The 20393-nt window shown below is 37.1% G+C and overlaps 1 pseudogene; it reads right to left on the bottom strand.

Annotated features, from left to right (window-relative positions):
- Nucleotides 1-2079: 2079 nt before the first annotated feature.
- Nucleotides 2080-19293, bottom strand: LOC119509546 (annotated as a pseudogene).
- Nucleotides 19294-20393: the final 1100 nt, after the last annotated feature.

The following is a 20393-nucleotide window of genomic DNA, read 5'->3' as shown; positions in this document are numbered from 1 at the left end:
TATATCATACCAGTCTCTTCTCAGCTACATGGTTTCTGTGGAGAAATGTATACATAGCCTTATCAAGCTTCACTTGTATGGGATGGATCACTTTTCTTTTGCTGCTTTCAGAATTCTCTTTGTCTTTGACATTGGAAAATCTGATCAGTGAGTGTCTTGGAGTAGATCTATTGGGATCTATTCTCTTTGGGGTATGCTTCACTTCTTGAATCTGTCATTTTATATCTTTTATAAGAGTTCATAAGAGTTGGGAAAATTTCAGTGATTATTAAATTTCTCTGAGAATGAGATCCCACAGTTTATCAGACCCTCCTGTGAAGCCTATAGACTCTGTGCTTTTCCTACCCTGTCCTACAGGTGGTGCTTGTCAGCCCACAGCTCCCAACTAGTGTGAAGAGGTGCCAGAGGTGCCTTTAATTCTCCACAGACACTATCTTTGCCAGAGGCATGGCTGACTGAAGCTGGTTTCTGTGTCCCTGCCCCTGGGGTATGAGTTCTTTGAAGGAGGGCCACCACTTGAGCTGGGCCCTGCATCCCCCTTTTCTTGGAGAACTTATGCCCTTTAGGGAATTGTCTCTCCAAGTAGACTCATTGCTTTGTCTCTCACTCCTATCTGAGATTCACACTTGCTTAGGTATAGTGGCCAATTGAAAATACCTGAGGCTTTCTCGAATGAGCTGCATAGAATAGTTATTTCAAAGAAAATCTCTTTTCTAGGCCTTTCCCCTCCCCCCAAGTTTTCTTAGTCTCATTATAGACTATTTAAAGATACACCCTTTATGCTATTATCTCTGTCACCTAAATAGTTACTTTCAGCAAACTTTAATTCCATCATTGCCCAAGGCAGTGCTGAAGCAAGAGCTATGATGGGCTACTGAAAAGTGAAATGATAAGGAGTCCAAGAGCAAGAAAGAAAAGAAGAAAACGAATCAACAAACAAACAAACAGAAAACCCCTTTTCAGTGCTGGAATCCAGCTCCCCAGGTTTGCAAGCAGGAGCCTGAATTGGTACCCATTTAATGTGCCCCTTTTTCTTGGAGCCCAGCCCTTTCCCAATATTCTGAACATCTCAATGTCCAAAAGTCTCTGTTTTGTTTTGGTTTTTTTTGTTGTTGTTGTTGCTATTGTTGTTGTTATTTTTGTCAACCCTGCCTCCTCTCTGCTGGACTGATTCCTCCCATTTCCTCTTGTGCCTGCTCTTGGTTTATCTGAGCTTGGAGCTTTTGTTCAGCAGTCCAAATCTGTTAATTAATTCTGCAGTTGGGGCTGGGTTGAGCCCCCCTGCTTGGTCTCAGCACGGATTGTTTCTTTTCCCTCAGGGAACCAGCTCCAAGACAGTTGGCCATGCCTGGGGAGGATGTGTGCCAGCCCCCTGACTGGGGAAACTTACAAGTCTTCACTGTGATATCAGCCATTTGACTCATTCCAAAGCAGTGTACAATGCTGTGACCAGTCACAGAAATCCCCAGAACAGCTGTTCCATATAGTTTCTGGCTATTTAACAGCTGCCCTAGAGAAGTAACTAAATTCCACACCTCATCACTCTGCCTTCAGCCCATGTAATCTTACAACATCTTTACAAAACATAATATTATCCCATTTTGATAGACATTTTAAAAACTGAGGTTAATCAAAATTAAACTTGCAAAGACCCACAGATAATAATAAGATTTCCTTGGCTGGAGAGCCTATTATTGTGTAAAACCATAATTTCTTCCATTGCAGTGGGTTCTAAGATTACCAAGGTAGACTTAGGCCAATTTGGGCAGATTTCTGAAAGACATGAGGGAAGTCCATATTTTATTTCAGGGAAAAGTATCTTCCAGCAAATTTTTGGATAGGGGAGTAACATTATTAATGATGTGCTTTAAGATATTCCTTGCAATATTCAGATCCAAATGGCAATACTTGGGACTATTTAGTCCCTTTAAAGTTCACATTGTTATACAAATAACAGTGCTTAAATATTTAGGCCCATAAAAGGTAGTTTCCTAAAGAAAGCCTGAAATCTTTCTATAGTATCCCTAATGATGACTCTCCTGGGACACAGGATTGGAAGCACACTGAATGCAACCTTATTTATGTTAATTTTGAATGTGACATTCAAGACTATGCCTTCTGCATGGCAATTTTAATCTCCACATTTCTCAAGGTATAGATGAGAGGATTCACTGTGGGGACGATCACAGGGTAAAACATTGCGATTTCCTTGTCCTTGCTCTCACTACTAGCAGGTAGAATACAGATACATGTACAGGGCACCAAGAAAAAAAAAAAGGAAAGAAAGATACAACCGTTACGTAAGAGCTACAGATTGAGAGAGCTTTGTGTCTCCCTGCAGAGTAGTGTGCCCTAAGATTGTAGTGTATGACTATGTAAGAAGCCAAAAGGACAAGAATAATTACAACCACCACAACCCCTGAATTGACACTTGATAAAATATTAACAATGTGAATATCTTTGCGACCAGTTTTAAAAGCAGCTTTACACCACACATGAAGTGGTTGATCTGATTAGGGCCACAGAAAAGTTCACTGAAAACCATGAGCAGTAGAACAGTAGAGTGTCAAAAACCCACATCCCAGCCCATGATAATCAGCATGTTACACCTCTGCCAGTTCAGAATGACCATGTAGTACAGGTGATGGCAATACGGTGGTCAAAAGCCATAAAAACCAAGATGAGTATTTCCACACTCACCAGCAAGTGACGGTGAAGAGCTGGGTCACACAGTTGTTGCAGGAAATGTCTCTCATTAGCTGTCGTTCCACAGTGCTGCTGTATAAAAGGTCTGTGATTAAGACATGGCAGAGGATGCAACTTGTGTTTGGCCTGGGAATATAAAATTAAGTGACATACTCCATTGTGAAGATTCAGATTTGTTATAAATTTTGAAAGCAACTACTAAGAAGTCCGATCAACATTGTCTTAACATATGCCATCTGTCTATGCCCTGAAATGCCCAGGCATGTGGGGATTATGGGTCACAGTCTCAGACACTTCCACAAATGAAAATACAACTCAAAAGCATGCATAGAACACCATAAGGGTTTGACTACATGTCTGGGGATTGCTCAAGTTGGCAGTCTCTAAGTATGCCTTGCTTATAGAATTGTCACAATATCCAACATCTAAAAGGCAACAAAATGTCATTTTTAAATGAAAAATTATACATAATAGGAGCTGTCCCTCAGTCTCTTGGTTTGCTGATACAAGGACAAGTGTTACTGTACTGAGAGTAATTTCTGGGCCAATCATATGTTAACACATAACAAATCTGGCCACCATGAAATATGCCTGATCTACTTAAAACAAGTCAAGTGTGACAAAGGATGTAATAGCCTGACCCTATAAATATGGTTGACTTTTCTAGCTTGATTGTAAGATGCCATGATATTTGGAATCCCTAAAAGAATGGTCACTGGCAAAACAATAGGATTCCCTGGATTGTGAACAGCTCAGGGTTTATGATAGTAGATCCCGCAGTCAGATCAATTCACCCTTTGGCAATTTCCTTGGAAAAGCAAATGATAGAATTGTCTTTCCAAGTCATGGCAAGGGGGGAAAGAGACAAACAAGAACATTTGAAACATCTTTGGTGATAGCCTTTTCTAAGCAAGATGGAAAAGGTGTGGAAAAGGGTTGTGAAAACAGTAAAATTGCAACAATAACTGTAAGGAATAATATGACAAGGAATATGGTAAGAATGTAGGTATTAATGGGGTCTTGTTCCATGATTTTATGTGGAAGTTGTCCACCTCATGAAGGCATCTACTTCTCATCCTAGTAAATTTTAGTTGTAAGTCCCTGGTTTTGTCACAGCTCAAATCATTGGAAGAGGGAAGCCTTATTAAGTTGTGAGATGCGAATCCAAAGTTCATTCTCTTCTAGTTTGAGTGCAGTGTCAGAAGTTAGAGTACCTGGTAAGGTCCCTTCCAGCATGGTTCATGGGCTGTATGCATTGATATCACTTCCAGTATACCTAATTGCTGGAAGTTAGGGTGTCAGGAGTCTGAGGGACATAGGGATCTGGAAATGCATCCTTTACCTGTTGGAGATAACCTTTTGCATAAGTCATTCAAGATTCACAATATTGAGTGATCTCCTGTTAGAGAAGGAGGGAATCAATGTTAAGATAAATGCCAATTGACATAGGTCTTCCAGTGATAGTTTCTTAGGGAGAAATTTCGTTTCCCAAAACATGTGCTTCAAATGGCCATAAGGGGCAGTGGAAGAACTTTAGGTCAAGGCAACCCAGTTTCCTCAGTTAATTTAGACAGCTTAAGTTTTAATAGTTCATTTGTTCTCTCCACCTTTCCAGAAAATGAAGAGTGGAAGGGATAATGATAATGTCAACTTGTTTGTAGGGTTTTAGAGCTTTAAGGACCTGCTCAGTAAAATGAGTGTGTCAGTCACTAGAAATAATTGAAAGCATTCCCTAAGTGGGGAATATATTTTATAAAGGTTTTTAGCAACTGTTATACCATCTACCTGATGACAAAGAAAGGCCTCTGTCCATCCTGAGAATAAACAGAAAATGAATGACTAGGACGTAGAGTTCAGGCTGGGTGGTAGTTGTGTGATATCTAGTTGTAAATCTTCAAAGGTGCCAGAAGGTAGCAGTGTATAATCTCTAACAACTGGGATGGTTTTCCCAGGTTGTGCTTTGACAAATCAGGTATTTATTATAAATGCAGGTAGCAGACTTATTAAAATTTCCCCACAAAATTTATTTAGTACTTGAGCCATCTTATTGGCACTATGGTGAGAAAAATGGTGTTTAGTTTTAAGGACTGGCTCTTTTAAAATTCAGGAAATATCAAGCAACTGCCCTGGTGTTCCTAAAAAGTGTGTTGGAATTAAAAATGCATCTTTCATCTAGCCAAGTTGTTTTTCAGCCATGGGGCCATAGGGGCCTTTTTTTGTTTTACCCACAGATGCTCTTAGCATATTTGATTCAACTTAGGCCCTGACATGTTTAAGAGGAAATTGAGTGAGAACAACTGAAGGTGGTTTAGCAGCAGCTGTCTGTGCATGGAACTCTGCTAGAGCATTTCAGCTGTCTGTGCATGGAGCTCTGCTAGAGCATTTCAGCTGTCTGTGCATGGAGCTCTGCTAGAGCATTTCTGCATTTCTTTGACATCTTTGATATTCTGATTCTGTTTTTTTGTTCCTTTGTTTTTTTTGTCTGAGACTCAATTTAAATAATAGCAAGATTGAACTAGATTGCTTGATTGAGGAAGTAAAATGGCAGTTAGTAATCATTGACTAGTTGTCTGTTCTTCCTAAGAGATACAGTTGAGGTAAGGAAATTTTTCTGTTCCCATAGAATTCCAAAATCATGGGCAACTGTATTTTTTTTTTTTTTTTGAGATATTAGTATATTATCCTCTAGTGAGAGTATACAGTTTTGCTTGTTGGGCTGAGGTAAATTGGGGTTAAGTACATTGTTCAATAACACAGAACTGTATTGAGATAAATTGGGGTTAAGTACATTGTTCAATTACATAGAAAGATGTTGTGACTGCATATCCAGCTTTAAATTTCCTTTTAGTTCCTCAGATTTAGGATCCATTAACCAAGAAGATAAGGTAAGTATTGTGCAATGGAATTTCTTTTAAGTCAGGATCCAGAGAAGAATTCAACTATAGCTTCCTGATATAAATGAATTGGAGAGAGAGCCTAGTGGAACCATATTTGTAGGGTTGCTAAAGAGCAGCTTGGAAGAACTTATTCACGCAAAGAAGCAACCCTCAAGAAAGTAAAAATTTTATCATTTGGTAGAAAATGAATATGTTTAATAAAACATATTGTGTCCTGCCCATCTACACATTTTAGGTTAACTGTGGGTCACTGAAATCATTTTACCTTCAATTTATCACATGTTTATCACAGAATTTAAAATTTTGGGAGCATGGAAATGAATAAGATTAGTGAAAGCAAACAATAAAAAAGTTAAAGAATTGGCAGGGGGGATACATCACTGAAAGATCTTGGGGATCCAATTGGAAAGAATTTTCACATCAAAATGTAAGAAGAGGGTTAAGTTTAGCTCCCACATAAAGTGACATGAAATAGGGGAAATAGAAGCTTAACACAACTAGCACATACTGACTCTGCAATTAGAAGGAAAAAGGGGCCTCTAACATAAGCCTAGAATTAATACCACTAACAGCCAAGGTCACAGAAATGTGAAGGAATATGAGGTGTAATCAATAATGGGTTAGTCAGCTCTCTCAGATAAACTGTAATCTCTGGAGTACCCAGGCAACGGGGTGGGGGGGGGGGCAGGGGAGGGACCTGCACGTTAGGCTTAGAAAATAAATTGTGTGGCTTTCCTTTGTTCAGGGTGCTGACCGCTCCATTTTCTTTTGGTTGTGTGCCCGTTCTTGCAAGAATGAAAATAAATTTCTTTTCTCCTCCACAATTGGGTAAGCCTTTGTTTTCTTCCAGATACAACTCTGTTTCTAACCAAAAGGGGTGATTGCACCAGCAGATCTTCAGAATATTCAAAGATTGGAGACTGACCACTGCGGAGCATCACCCAGGCTTTTCAACTTCTTCCTTCCTTAGGAAGAAAACATGAAGTCAGAGTACACACTCACTCATCAGTAAAGAAGCTCCAGCCAAAGCCCCAATTTCCTTCAGGGAGAAAATCAGAAGAGATGTCAACTCACTCCAAGAGAGGCATTGGGGTCCCCAGCAAAAGCAGTACTCACAAAGACTCTGATAGAAACACTTTTACTCACAAAAAGAAGAGAGAGACAAGGTCAGCTTTGCTAGTGGGCATTGGTTTCCCATAGCCAGTAGATCTCAGTTATGGCCAACACAGGGAGATATTCTAATTGCAGCACACCTTTCTTATGTGTGTGTGCCGTAGTGGAGGTACCCTGCTTCATACCCCCCAGGGACAGATATACCACCTGGGTGTGAGTTGGATGTCACAGAACATGCCCATCAGATTCAGACTGTTTCCAGTGGATATTTACATATGTTCTAGACAATAGGGGAAGAAATGTACCAGAAATCCCCTAACAGATTAGGGGATTGTGTTTTATCCTGCCAGGCTAATGATACACCTGGTCCAGAGCACAAGGCAAATTTCTGGGAAAGGTGGCAGGTCATGTTTGGACTGTCCCCTACTACAATCACCAATCTATTTATCTCATTTCCCTCCTAGAAATGACCCTGAACTGGTGAGAGAATGAAACACTTGTGCTTCTTTCATTAAATTACTATTATGAGCAGAGTTGTTGTTGATGTTATTGCAGCACATTTATTAAAACTTGAGCTTCATAGTCAGAGAGGCTGGATATGGTGTCTTACCAGCCACACTGCTCAACTTCCCTGGGGAAAGTACTTAAATTCTCTGAGCTCCTAGTAATGAGAACAACTACCTCAACCACATATAGAATGCCCATTATCTGCCAGTAATTGAACTAGGAACATTACATGGATTGCATTCATTGTTACAGAGACTGATTCTCATAAGTAGTTATTTATGACTATGGAGCTTAAACTCTTAGTCACCAATAAACAGAACTACACATTCTCTCAGGGTCACCTGCAAGTGATCACATGTTCTAATAACTGGGGCTCTAATATATGAGCTGGACTGAAATGTGAGCAATAAAAAGAAAGGCCTTATATCCCCCATCTGATATATTTCCAGATCCTTGAATAAAGAAAGTTGAAGAAAAGAGCTGCTAGACTATTTTTCCTCATGGTGGGCCCAGTTCATATAGTAGCTGATTTTACAATAAAAATATCTGAACGCAAAGCAAAATAACATTATTTTGTATACTTTCTGATGACACATTTAAGCAAACAGATGCTTTTAAAAAATCAAAATATTCTGGAAATCTGGTGGTTTAGTAAAAGAAGAAAGGATGCACTATTTCAAATTAAGATTGAATTGAAATATCTAGGATATATTGCAACCATGTCCATAGGCCTCTGCCATGTCTTGAAGAGAATACTAGGATAACCAATAGCAGTGTCTAAATCAGCCTTCAGCTGAGAGACAAAATTTAGGATTGAAGGAAGGGATGATAGGAAGAATGTGACAAAGGCAGGAAATCAGATAGAACTATGACACTCACAGCTTGATTTAGTCTCCAAACTTTCCTTTGTGCTCCTCCATGAAGTCCTCTGAGATTCAGCTTGGTGATTTCTGACAGCCCTGGGAATTAAGTGATGTGTCTGTGCAATATGATTGTTCACAAACATTCGCCCAGTCAACTTGAAGAGTCTCAAATGAACCTTACCACTGAGAAATCAAGATGGCAGTCTACTACTATGGGAAATTGAGGAAAATGAATTAATATATGAATGCTGTGATAATGAACAACATGACAGGGGTCTTTTACCATGGATTCCATGAAATGAAGATACCAGGTTTCTTATCCAACACAAATGGACAGTGGACTTGACTTTGTAAAGACTTTTTATATCATTAAAACCAAGTACATTTTTGACATTTTGAGAAGAAAGATGATATGATAACATAAATGATAGTTTGTATGCTTGGAATTTTTTACAGGTGGACTTGTGTAAGTATGGTCTTATGGAATGTTAACTTCAATAAAATTTCTAAAACTGAAAAAAAAATGGGTTAAGTATTTCTTTAACAAAATTGAGCAACTGTGGATTTTAAAATTTCTGATAAATTCTTATATTAATGGGATGAAATTATTATACTACACATTTATGAACACAATTATTTCATAAATATTTTGTACTAATACTCATATGTTGAACAAGATAATTGGTCAAGGTCTTCTATGCATTGATTTAACAGATATTTTTGCAAATATCAGGTATTGTGCTACAGCACAGAAAACGTATTCTGGAGGTAACACCTAGGAAGTATATAATATGTCTTAGCTCAACATGTTTTGTTTGTCGGCTTATGATATAATTTTCTTAATAGTTTTGCCAATAAATTCTGTGAACTTTTGGGGAAGAAATAAAATGAAATATGTCTCATGCTTTCGTTGTAAAGTACTCTCTTTGTGGAATGGATCTTATTCCTCCCATACCATAGCATACCCATACAGACTCACTCATAAAACATACACAGACACCCACACACATGGATATTTTTCTTTATTTGAAAATAATTCAAATACTCTGTGTAAAAATGCTACATTAAATGAAATCAAAGAGAACTATGGATAAATAACCAGTCACAGATAATTTTCTTTGGAATGGAAGAAAGTTTTTCCTTGATCTGCCAGAAGTTTCCATGACCCTAAGGGAAAAACAGTTATTTGTAGATGTAGGAATCCCCAAGAGATAACTCATTGAAGCAGGAGTTCCTGACACTAGAGGCAAATGTTGCTTTCTCTATGGTTGTTCTGGATCTCACCATGACTGTGGGACGGGAGTAAGTCAATCAGGGAAACTGTGTGGACAAAATGTGACCATTCTGCTGAGGAAAGACAAGAGCCTGGGAAGTGAAAAATGGCTGGTAGAGAAGCACAGAATGAAATTGGTTTATATGCTTTCTATGATGTCAGAGTAAGGAGTGGATGGAATAATATACCACCCTGACACAGAAGAAAGCAATTTAAAAAAGAAATTACAGGGTGCATATATTCTTTTGGATTTTATACTCACCCTGAGAGGCACTTATGGACATAACCTAAATTTTTTGTGCTTTCATAATTCATTTATTTTATAATTTATGTTTAGCTGCTAAAGATATAAGGAAGGTTCTGGAAATATGAGGACAGCATGTGCTGTCAAATAAAAACAGGATGAATTCAGTAAACATTTATTAGTACCAGGCATATTACTAGAATAAAGAGCAGTACAAAGGAAAAAAAAAAAAAAAAGGGAAAAAAGGAAAGCATGTAATCTCCTGCCTCAGGCAAATGGGGAAAACCCAGTTCATAGGGAAGAAATTGAGTAGGGTAGAGGATGGCTTGAAATAGAATCAAAGTCTGAGGGATAGAAATATAAGAACAAGAGAGAAAAAGAAAATAATTCTGATCTTTTGATAGGTTTACAAAAGCCTAATAAATAAGATAACAGAAGTTTTGGAAGTATATGGAAAACATGAAACTACAAGTATAGGGAGGGGGCATCCTACGCAGAAGAGATAAAAGAAAAAATTCCATAGATATGATAGATTATGGAGTGTGTTTGGAGAATGCAGAGGGAGCCAATGTAGCTAGATTAAAGCATCCAAACAAAGAAGAACAAATAATAAATGAAAGCAGAAAAAGCCCCTATATGAGTTTCGATTATGCCATATACCATGTACAACTTCATTTGTGTTATCCAACACAATCTTCCAACATCATGCTGAGAATAATATTACCACTTTTTCCTAGATGTTTAGAAGTGGATGCTCACAAAATTGAAGCAAGTTGCCAAGACATAGAGATAAAAATATACAGCCAGCATTTGATCCACATTTCCCTGACCCCAATATTCAATATTTTTCTTTTACATCATACTTTATCCCAGTGTAGTAAGACTAAGATTAGCAAATTAGATCTTGCCAATTTGGGGATATTTCTGATTAACAGTGTGAAGGCTAGATTTCATTCCAAGGAAAACAGTCTTCCAGGTAAATATTTTGAGATGTGTGTGACATGACCAATGATGTGCTTTAGGAAGATATTTCTTTTTTCTTTTTTTCTTTCTTTCTTTTCTTTTTTTTTTTTTTTTTTTTGGTATACCTCTTTCTCCACATCTTCTCCAGCACTTGTAGTTTTCTGTTTATTTTTTAAAAAGAGTTTTATACACACACCATACAGTCCATCCAAGTTTATAATCAATGGCTTCTAGTATAATCATATAGTTATGCATTCACCACCACATTTCTTCTGAAAAGAAAGAATAAAGAATAAAAAAATCCCATAACCTTCTCTTATATCCCCCTATTATTGACATTTGGCTTTGGTGTAGTACAATTATTACAATTAATGAAAGAATATTACAATGTTACTGTTAATTTTAGACCCTAGTTTGCATTAGTTATATTTTTCCCATATACCACCACATTATGAACACCTTGTAAAAGTGACATATATTTGTTCTAGTTCATGTAAAAACTTTCCTATTTTTGTACAACTAACCACCATCATCATTCTCTCCTGGAGTTGCTAAGTTACATAGTCCCAATTTTTATCCTCTAGCTTTCCTTCTGGTAATATACAGGACCCTAGCCTACATCTTTCAATCAGACTTACACTCAGCTTTGTTCATTATGCTTGCAATATTTTGCTATCATCACACAGAGTTGTGCCATCCATTTCTGAACATTTATAATCAATCTTATTAGCATTCTGCATTTCTTAAGCATCAATTGCCCAATCTCTAACCTCTTTCTATCTCCTGGTAACCTATATTCTTAAATTTAACTCTCAGAGTTTGCTCTTTATAGTTCGCTGATATTAGTGAGACCATACAGTACTTTGTACTTTTGTTTCTGGGTTATTTCACTCAACATAATGCCCTCAAGTTTTACTGATGCTGCTGCATGTACCATGACTTCATTCCATCGCACAGATGCATAATATTCCATCATATGAATATGGCACAGTTTGTTCATCCACTCATCAGTTGATGGACATTTAGGCTGTTTCCATCTCTTGGCAATTGTGAATAATGCTGCTATAAACATGGGTGTGCAAATGTCTATTTGTGCCCTGCTTTCAGTTCTTCCAAGCATATACCTAGTAACAGGATTTCAAGATCATATGGCAATTCTACACTTAGCTCCCTGAGGAACCACCAAACTGCCTTCCAGAGCAGCTGCACCATTCCCAGCAACAGTGAATAAGTGTACCTATTTCTCCACATCCTCTACAGCACTTGTAGTTTTCTGTTTGTTTGTTTGTTTGTTTGTTTTTATATAATGGCTATTCTAGTATATGTGAAATAACCTCTCATTGTGGTTTTGATTTGGATTTCCCTAATAGATATGAAGTTGAGCATCTTTTCGTATGGTTTTCAGTCATTTGTATTTCCTCCTTGGAAAATTGTCTATCCATGTCTTTTGACAATTTTTTAAATTTGGTTCTTTGTCTTTTTGTTGTTGAGTTGTAGGATCTCTTCATATATTCCAAGTATTAAATCCTTATCTGATATGTGCTTTCCAATTATTTTCTCCCATTGAATGGGCCGGCTTTTTACTTTATTGACAAAGTCGTTTGTTGGGCAAAAGTATTCAATTTTGAGGAGATCCCATTTATCTAGTTCTTCTTTCAATTCTTGTGTTTTGGGCTGTACCGTCTAGCAAACTACCTCCTATCACAAGATCCTTAAGATATTTCCTTTACTTTTCTTCTAAGAGTTTTATGTTCTTAGATCTAATATTTAGGTCTTGATGAATTTTGAGTTAATTGTTGTATAAAGTAATAGATAGAGATCCTCTTTCATTCTTTTGGATATGGATATCCAGTTCTTCTAGAACCATTTGTTGAGGAGGCTATTCCATCCCAGTCTAGTGGAGTTGGCTGCCTTGTCAAAAATCAATGATCCATAGTAGAGAGGGTCTATTCAGAACTCTCAATTCAATTCCATTGGTCAGTATATCTATCTTTATGCCAATATCCTGCTGTTTTGACCATTGCAGCTCTGTAATATTCTTTAAAGTTAAAGAACATTCTTTAAAGTGTGAGACCTCCAACTTCATTGTTCATTCTTGTGCTGGTTTGGATGTATGATGTCCCCCAAAATGTCATGTTCTTTGATGCAATCTTGTGGGAACAGACGTGTAGATGTTGATTAGATTGGAATGCTTTGATTGAGAGTTTCCATGGAGATGTGACTCAATCAACTGTGAGTGAAATATTTTATTGGATAATTTTCATGGAGGTGTTACCTCATCCATTCAGGGTGGATATTAATTGGATCACTGGAGTCATATAAAGGAGTTCACAGACAGAAGGACCTCAGAGTAACTCATAGTGACATTTTGAAGAGGACTTGCAGCTAAGAGAGGACAAAATGCCCCAAAAACAACATTTTGGAGATTGCCATTTTGAAATGCAACCTGGAAACAAATGAACACCAGCCACCTGACTTCCCAGCTAACAGAGGTTCTCCAGATGCCAATGGCTATTCTTTCATGAAGGTATCCTACTGTTGATGCCTTACCTTGGACATTCTATGGCCTTAAGACTGTAACTTTGTAACCAAATAAACCCTCTTTATAAAAGCCAATCCATTTCTGGTGTTTTGCAAAATGGCAGCTTTAACAAACCAGAACAGATTTTGGTACTGGAAGTGGGGTTCTGCTGAGTTTGCAAATACCAACAATGTTGGAATGGCTTTCCAAATGGACAAGGGGAGGATTCTGGAAGAATTGTGAGGAGCTTGATACAGAAGGCTAGACTGCTTTGAAGAGAATGTTGGTTGAAATATGAACCCTAAAGATCCTTTTGATGAGGCCTTGAAGAGAAATGATGAATGTGCCATTGCCAACTGGAAGAAAGGTGATCCTTGTTTTAAAGTGGCAGAGAATTTGGCAAGATTAATACCTGGTGTTGGATGGAAGGCAGAATTTGAAAATGATGAGCTTAGATACTTAGCTGAAGGATTGTGACACTAAATATCAAAAGTGTGGCCTGGCTTCTTCTTGCAGCTTATAGTAAAATGTGAGCAGAGAGAGATAAATTTATAAATGAACCTTTGGCTACAAAGAAACCAGAAACTGATAGTCTGGAGAATTCTGGGCTTCCAAAATGTAAGACCCCAGAAGGTATAGTCCCACATGAGGATTTAATCAAACATGGAAACTGACTGCTATTTCAGTACAAGCCAGGATTGGAGATGGAGTTATCCAGAAAGGATCTGTGGAAAGTCCTATTGTCTGATGGCATGCAAATCCTACAGAATTTTTATGACATCTGTATAGATGGACCACCGCTAGTCTGGTCTGGAGAAGACAGAAAAGGAACAAATTGAAGGAAAAATTTCTTCAAAGATAGAAACATGGAGGTTGAGGTCTGGAGTCAAGAGGTGGCCCACACAGATGGAAAGGGTGAGTTTGCCCCAGAGGCAGAGTGCAGACCTTCTGCCTCAATGCTCTGGAAAAGTGCTGCCACACAAGGCCCCAGAGAGGGTGGAGCACATTCCCTGAATATTGGGGAGAGCCTGGCCACCACCCCACTGTTCAGAGAGGGGAGAACCTTTGCTCTGGAGGGACAGAGTCCAGGTGGCACCCCAAGGTTTGAGGAGGGTGGGGTCAAAAAGTAGTCTCTCCAACGTGTGGATATGTTGGGGTACTCATCACAGCATTTGGAGAGAAAAGACTGCCACAAAGGCCCTTAGGAAGGGCTAGACTCCCACTTTCTCAAGCCCAAAGAATGCAATGTCATTATGTAAATGACTCTTAGACTTTAAAATCTAATGGAGTTTGCCCTGTGGGTTTTAGGAACTGTTTTGGTCCCTTAAACCCTGTTTTCCTTAATGTTTCTCTTTATGGCAATGGGACTGTTTATCCTGTGAATTTCCCTCCTTTTTATATCAGCAACAGATAACTTGTTCTAAGTTTCACAGGTCTACAGCCAGAAGGCAATTTTGCTTTAAGAGAGACCATGCATGTGACCGATTTTGATAGGATCTTGTACTTAACTATTGTTACTGAAAGGATTTAAGTTTCTGTGATATTGTGATGGGACAGATGTACTTTGTATTTGGAAAGATCATGTCATTTTGGGGTCCAAGGGGTGGAATGTGCTGGTTCGGATGTGTTGTGTCCCCCAAAATGCCATGTCATTTGATGCAGTCTTGTGGGGGCAGACATGTTGGTGTTGATTAGATTGGAATCTTTTGATTGAACAATTCTCAAATGTTTCTAGCTATTCAGGGCCCCCTGCCCTTCCAAATAAATATGATTATTAGTTTTTCTGCTTCTGCAAAGTAAGTTGTTTGGATTTTGATTGGTATTGTATTAAACCTATAAATCATTTTGGGAAGAATTGAGATCTTATTTGTATTTAAGTCTTCCAATCCATGAATACTTTATATCCTTCCATTTATTCCTTGATTTCTTTTAGCAAGGTTTTGTAGTTTTCTGTGTAGAGTCCTTTATGTCCTTGGTTAAATTTATTCCTAGATATTTGATTCTTTTGATTGCTATTGTAAATGGAATTTTTTTCTTGATTTTTCAGATTTCTCATTACTTGTATATAGAAACACTATTGATTTTTGCATGCTGATCTTGTATTCCACCACTTTGCTGAACTGGTTTATTAGGTCTAGTGGCTGTTTGGTAGATTTTGGGGGACTTTCTAAGTATAGAATCATGTCATCTGCAAACAGTGAAAGTTTTACTTCTTACTTTCATATTTGGATGCATTTTATTACTTTTTCTCACCTAATTGCTCTAGCACAACTTCCAGCACAATGCTGCATAACATTGATGACAGTGGCCTTCTTACCTTGTTCCATATATTGGAGAGAGAGCTTTCAGTCTTTCCCCATTGAGTATGATGTTAGCTGTGCACTTTTCATGTATAGCCTTTATCAAGATGAGGAGTTTTCCTTATATCCCTATTTTTTGAAGTGTTTTCATCACAAAAAGAGGCTGAATTTTGTCAAATGCATTTTCTGCATTGATTAAGATGATCCTGTGATTTTTTGTTACCATGAAAATTTGGTAATGTGTTGTGTTACATTATTTGATATTCTTGTGTTGAACCAGCCTTGCATACCTGGGATAAACATCACTTGATCATGGTGTATAATTCTGTCAATGTGTCATTGAATTTGATTTGCAGGTATTTTGTTGATGATTTTTGCATCTATATTCATTAGTGTGATTGGTTCGTAATTTTCTTTTCTAATAATATCTTTGTCTGGCTTTGACATTAGGGTGATGTTGGCTTTACAGAATGAGCTAGGTGGCTTTCCATCCCCTTCAAATTTTTTGAAGAGTTTGAGCAGAATTTGTACTAATTCTTCATGGAATGCTTGGTAGAATTCACATATGGAGCCATCTGGTCCTGGACTTTTCTTTCTTGGGATGTTTTTGATGACTGATTCAATTTCTGTACATGAGATTGTTTTGTTGATGTCTTACGTTTCTTCCCAAGACAGTATTGACTGTTCATATGTTACTAGGAAGTTACCTATTTCATCTAAGTTGCTTAATTTGTTGCCATACATTTGCTTATAGTATCCTCTTATTATCTCTATTATTTCTGCAGGATTAGTAGTAATGTCCCCTCTCATTTCTGATTCTATTTATTTGGATCCTCTTTTGTTCTTTGTTAGTTTTGCTAAGGTTCCATCAATTTTAATGATTTTCTCAAAGAACCAATTTCTGGTTTTGTTGATTTTATCTATTTATTTTTGGTCTTCATTTCACTTATTTCTGCTCTAATCTTTATTTCTCTCCTTCTGTTTTCTTTGTCATTACTTTGCTGTTCTTTCTGTAGTTCCTCCAGGTGTACAGTTAAATTCTTGATTTTACCTCTTCTTTTTTAATATAAATGCTTAGGGAAATAATTTTTCCTCTCAGCACTGCCTTCACTGCATCCTATACATTTTGTTATTTTGTGTGCTCATTTTCATTTGCCTCAAAATAATTGCTGATTTCTCTTATAATATCTTCTTTTACCCACTGGTTGTTTCAGAGTGTGTTGTTCAGCCTTCATATATTTGTGAATTTTCCAGTCCTCCACCTATTAATAATTTCCAGCTTCATTCCACATGTTGAGAGAAAGTGTTTTTTGTATAATTTTCACTTCTAAAATTAATTGAGACCTTTTATGTGACCCATCATGTGGTCTCTCCTGGGGAATGCTCCATGAGCACTTGAGAAGAATGTATATTCTGATGTTGTGGGGTATAATGATCTGTAAATGTCTGTTAAATCTAGTTCATTTATCATATTATTCAAGATATCTGTTTCCTTTTTGATCTTTGATCTAGATGTTCTATCCATTGAAGAGTGGTAAATTAAAGTCTCCAACTATTATGTAGAGGTGTTTACTTCTCCGCACAGTGCTGCCAGTGTTTTCTCATGTATTTTGGGGGCACCCTGGATAGGCACATAAATATTTATGATTGTTATTTCTTCTTGATTGATTGTTCATTTTATTAAAACAATGTCTTCTTTGTGTCCTTTAATTGATTTACATTTAAGTTAGTTTTATTCAATACTAGTATAGCCACACCTGCTCTTTTCTGGTTGCATGGAATATCTTTTTCCAACCTTTCAATTTCAACTTAATTTGTGTCATTGGTATAAAGTGAGACTCTTGCAGACAACACATAGATGGATCCTTTTTTTTATGATTTATGTCATTCTATGTCTTTTGATGGGGGAGTTTAATCCTTTAACATTCATACAGTTATTAATGCAAGGACATTACTCTCTTCAATTTTGGCCTTTGGATTTTATATGTTATATCTTATTTTTTTCTCTCATTTTACTCTTTTAGATACCCCTACTGATAATAGTCATTTCTGAAGTCTCTTTCCTGCCTTTTCCTCTCAGCCTGTAGCACTCCTTTTATATTTCTGCTAGAGCAGGTCTCTTGTTCACAAACTCTCTCACATTCTGTTTATCTGTGAATATTTAAAATTCTCTCTCATTTTTGAATAACAGTTTTGCCAGATATGGTATTCTTGGCTGTCAGCTTTTCTCTTCCAGTATCTTAAATATATCAGACTATTGCCTTTTTACCTGTATGGGTTCTGCTGAGAAATTTACACTTACTCTTATCAAGCTTCCCTTGTATGTGATGGATCACTTTTCTCTTGCTTTCAGAATTCTCTCTTTGTCTTGGCATTTGGCAATCTGATTAGTGGGTGTCTTGGAGTAGGTCTATTCAGATCTATTCTGTTTTGGTTATGTTGCACTTCTTGTAATTTGATGTCTTTCATAAGGTTTGGAAAATTTTGGGCAATTATTTGCTCAAGTATTCTATTTTTCCCTTTTCCCTTCTCTTCTTGTTCTGCAATAGCCATGGCATGTATATTCATGCACTTCATTCTGCCATTCAATTATTTAATTCCCTGAGACCATGCTCCAAATAGTCCATTCTTTTCCCTATCCTTTTATGTGTAAGATTTCAGATGTCTTATCTTGTAATTCACTCATCCTTTCTTCTGTCTTTTCAAATCTGCTGTTGTAGGTCTCCATTGTATTTTTTATCTTTTCTATTGGGCCTCTATTCCCATAAGTTTTGTTTTGTTTTTCTCTTGCATGCTTCTGAATTCTTTTTATGGTCACAATGTCTTCTTCATATCCTTCTTTTTTGCCACATTTTCCTTCCATTCATTAAAATGATTTAGAAGATTTGTTTGTACATCTATAACTGGTTGTTTCAACTCCTGTATCTCAACTAAAACTGAAGTTTTAGTTTGTTCCTTCATCTGTTCCATATCTTTGTGCTTCTTTGTGTGACTCATGAATTTTTGCTGGTGTCTAGGCATCTGATTTTCCTGATTAATTTATTCTGGAGGTCATTTTATCTCTCTTGCCTAGGGGTTTTTGTTGATTGGTTTTTTGTTCTAACACTTGTCCTTGATCTCACTCTTAATAGGTAGAACAGAGGTAAACATACAGGGCACAGAAAACAAACCTATAACCATTATGTAAGAGCTAAAGGTTGAGAGAGTTTTGTGTCACCCTACAGAGGAGTGTGTCTTAAGATTGTACAGTATGGGTATGCAAGAAATAAAAGGATAAGTAAAACATCAACTACCACCACCCTTGAACTTACAACAGCTTAGACAATAAGACGTAAATATCTTTACAGGCCAGCTTCAAAAGTGGCTTCATATCAAGCATGTAGTGATTGATTTCTTTAGGGATACAGAAAGGTAAATTGAGGACCATGAGCAGTAGAGCAATAGAGTGCCAAAACTCACACCCCAGGCCACAATAAATAGCATGTTATACTTAAGTAGTTTCAAGATGACCATATAGTGCAAGGGCTTGAAAATGGCAATACAGTGGTCAAAAGCCATGAACATCGCAATGAATATTTTCATACCTGCGAAAAAATGGAAGGTGAAGAGCTGGATCATACAGTTGTTATAGGAAATATTTTTAGACTCTGAAGCTTAGTCTCTGATTAGTTGAAGAACCACAGTGGAAGTGAAGGAGAGGTCCATGAAGGAGATGTGGTTGATGAAGTAGTACTACATTGGTTGTTCAGTTAGATGACTGCAGGTGATTGCAAGTAACACAATGAAGTTCCCTTTTAAGACTGCCAAGTAACACTGTAGGAACAAGAAGCAGAACAGTAGTTCTATTTGCTTATTCTCCCACAGACGCAAGAAGACAAATTCAGTGACAATGATCTTATTTACCATGAGGGCAAGGTGCATCCAGTGTTCACAATTTAAACTTAATTCATCAGAAATGACTCAAAACATAGTAAATATTTAATAGAATGTTTTTAGCATTGGGCAGATTTATAAATTGAATGGCAATGTACATCACAACTTTGATTACAGGATTAAACATTTAAATGCTTTTTAATTAAAGGCATCAATATCACATGAAATGGTTTTTAATGAGAGCATAATTTACTCCCTGAACTTTCCTAATTATAGTAAATGTATTTGTCTCCCATATCAGCCCACTGCTTAAGTACATAATTTTCTTACACTCATTTTACATCTGGGGTAATAGAGGCAGAAGGGTTTCATTAATTACACCAAGTCATTAAGATATTAAGTAGCAGATCAATGATTTGAAGCTGTATCTGAGACAAGATTACATGTCTTTCACAACTATGCTACTTTATCCACAGCCAAGTGGAATTCTAGGTCCTTTTCTATTTCTTCACTAACTGTAAAATTTAAGCAGCTCCCTATCCTTTTATACACTACACAGAAATTATCTAAATATTAATCTCACATTAACATTCTACATATCCACTGACACTAAATATTTATTCCTGAAATAAAATAAAACCAAGGTTCTTAATCATAACAGAGAAATACTCTGAATTAGTTTGTAATGTTTGGCACGGTTGGTTGAAGTCCATTCAGAACATGGAAACAATGATATAGGGAAAAAGGGGCAGCAACTGCTGGGTAACTGAATATAGGATACAAGATGTCATTATGTAAAAGCTCCATCTTTCTCCTAATTATATTAAAGGCACATATTTAGAGGCTGCTGTTAACACTTCAGTGACACATTAGACGGCTTATTGTTTTCTCTTGCCATGTTGAAGAACCAGTGAGATTAAAGAATGACTTGTATATTTGAACACACATTTAGAAGAGTACAGGCATTCAGATGTAGTATATCTGGGAAGAATGAGCTACATTTACATTGAAACCATTGCCTTTACCTCTGTTCAAAAGTCCTCAGCAAAACCATGGCTTGCCCAAAAGACTTACTTTTGATGAAGTTGTTGTTCTTGTTTTTTAATGATATCCATGAGGGTACAATATGATGT

Source organism: Choloepus didactylus, chromosome 14 (assembly GCF_015220235.1).
Source record: "Choloepus didactylus isolate mChoDid1 chromosome 14, mChoDid1.pri, whole genome shotgun sequence".
Taxonomy (NCBI): domain Eukaryota; kingdom Metazoa; phylum Chordata; class Mammalia; order Pilosa; family Megalonychidae; genus Choloepus; species Choloepus didactylus.
This window is presented reverse-complemented; position numbering and strand designations above follow the sequence as displayed.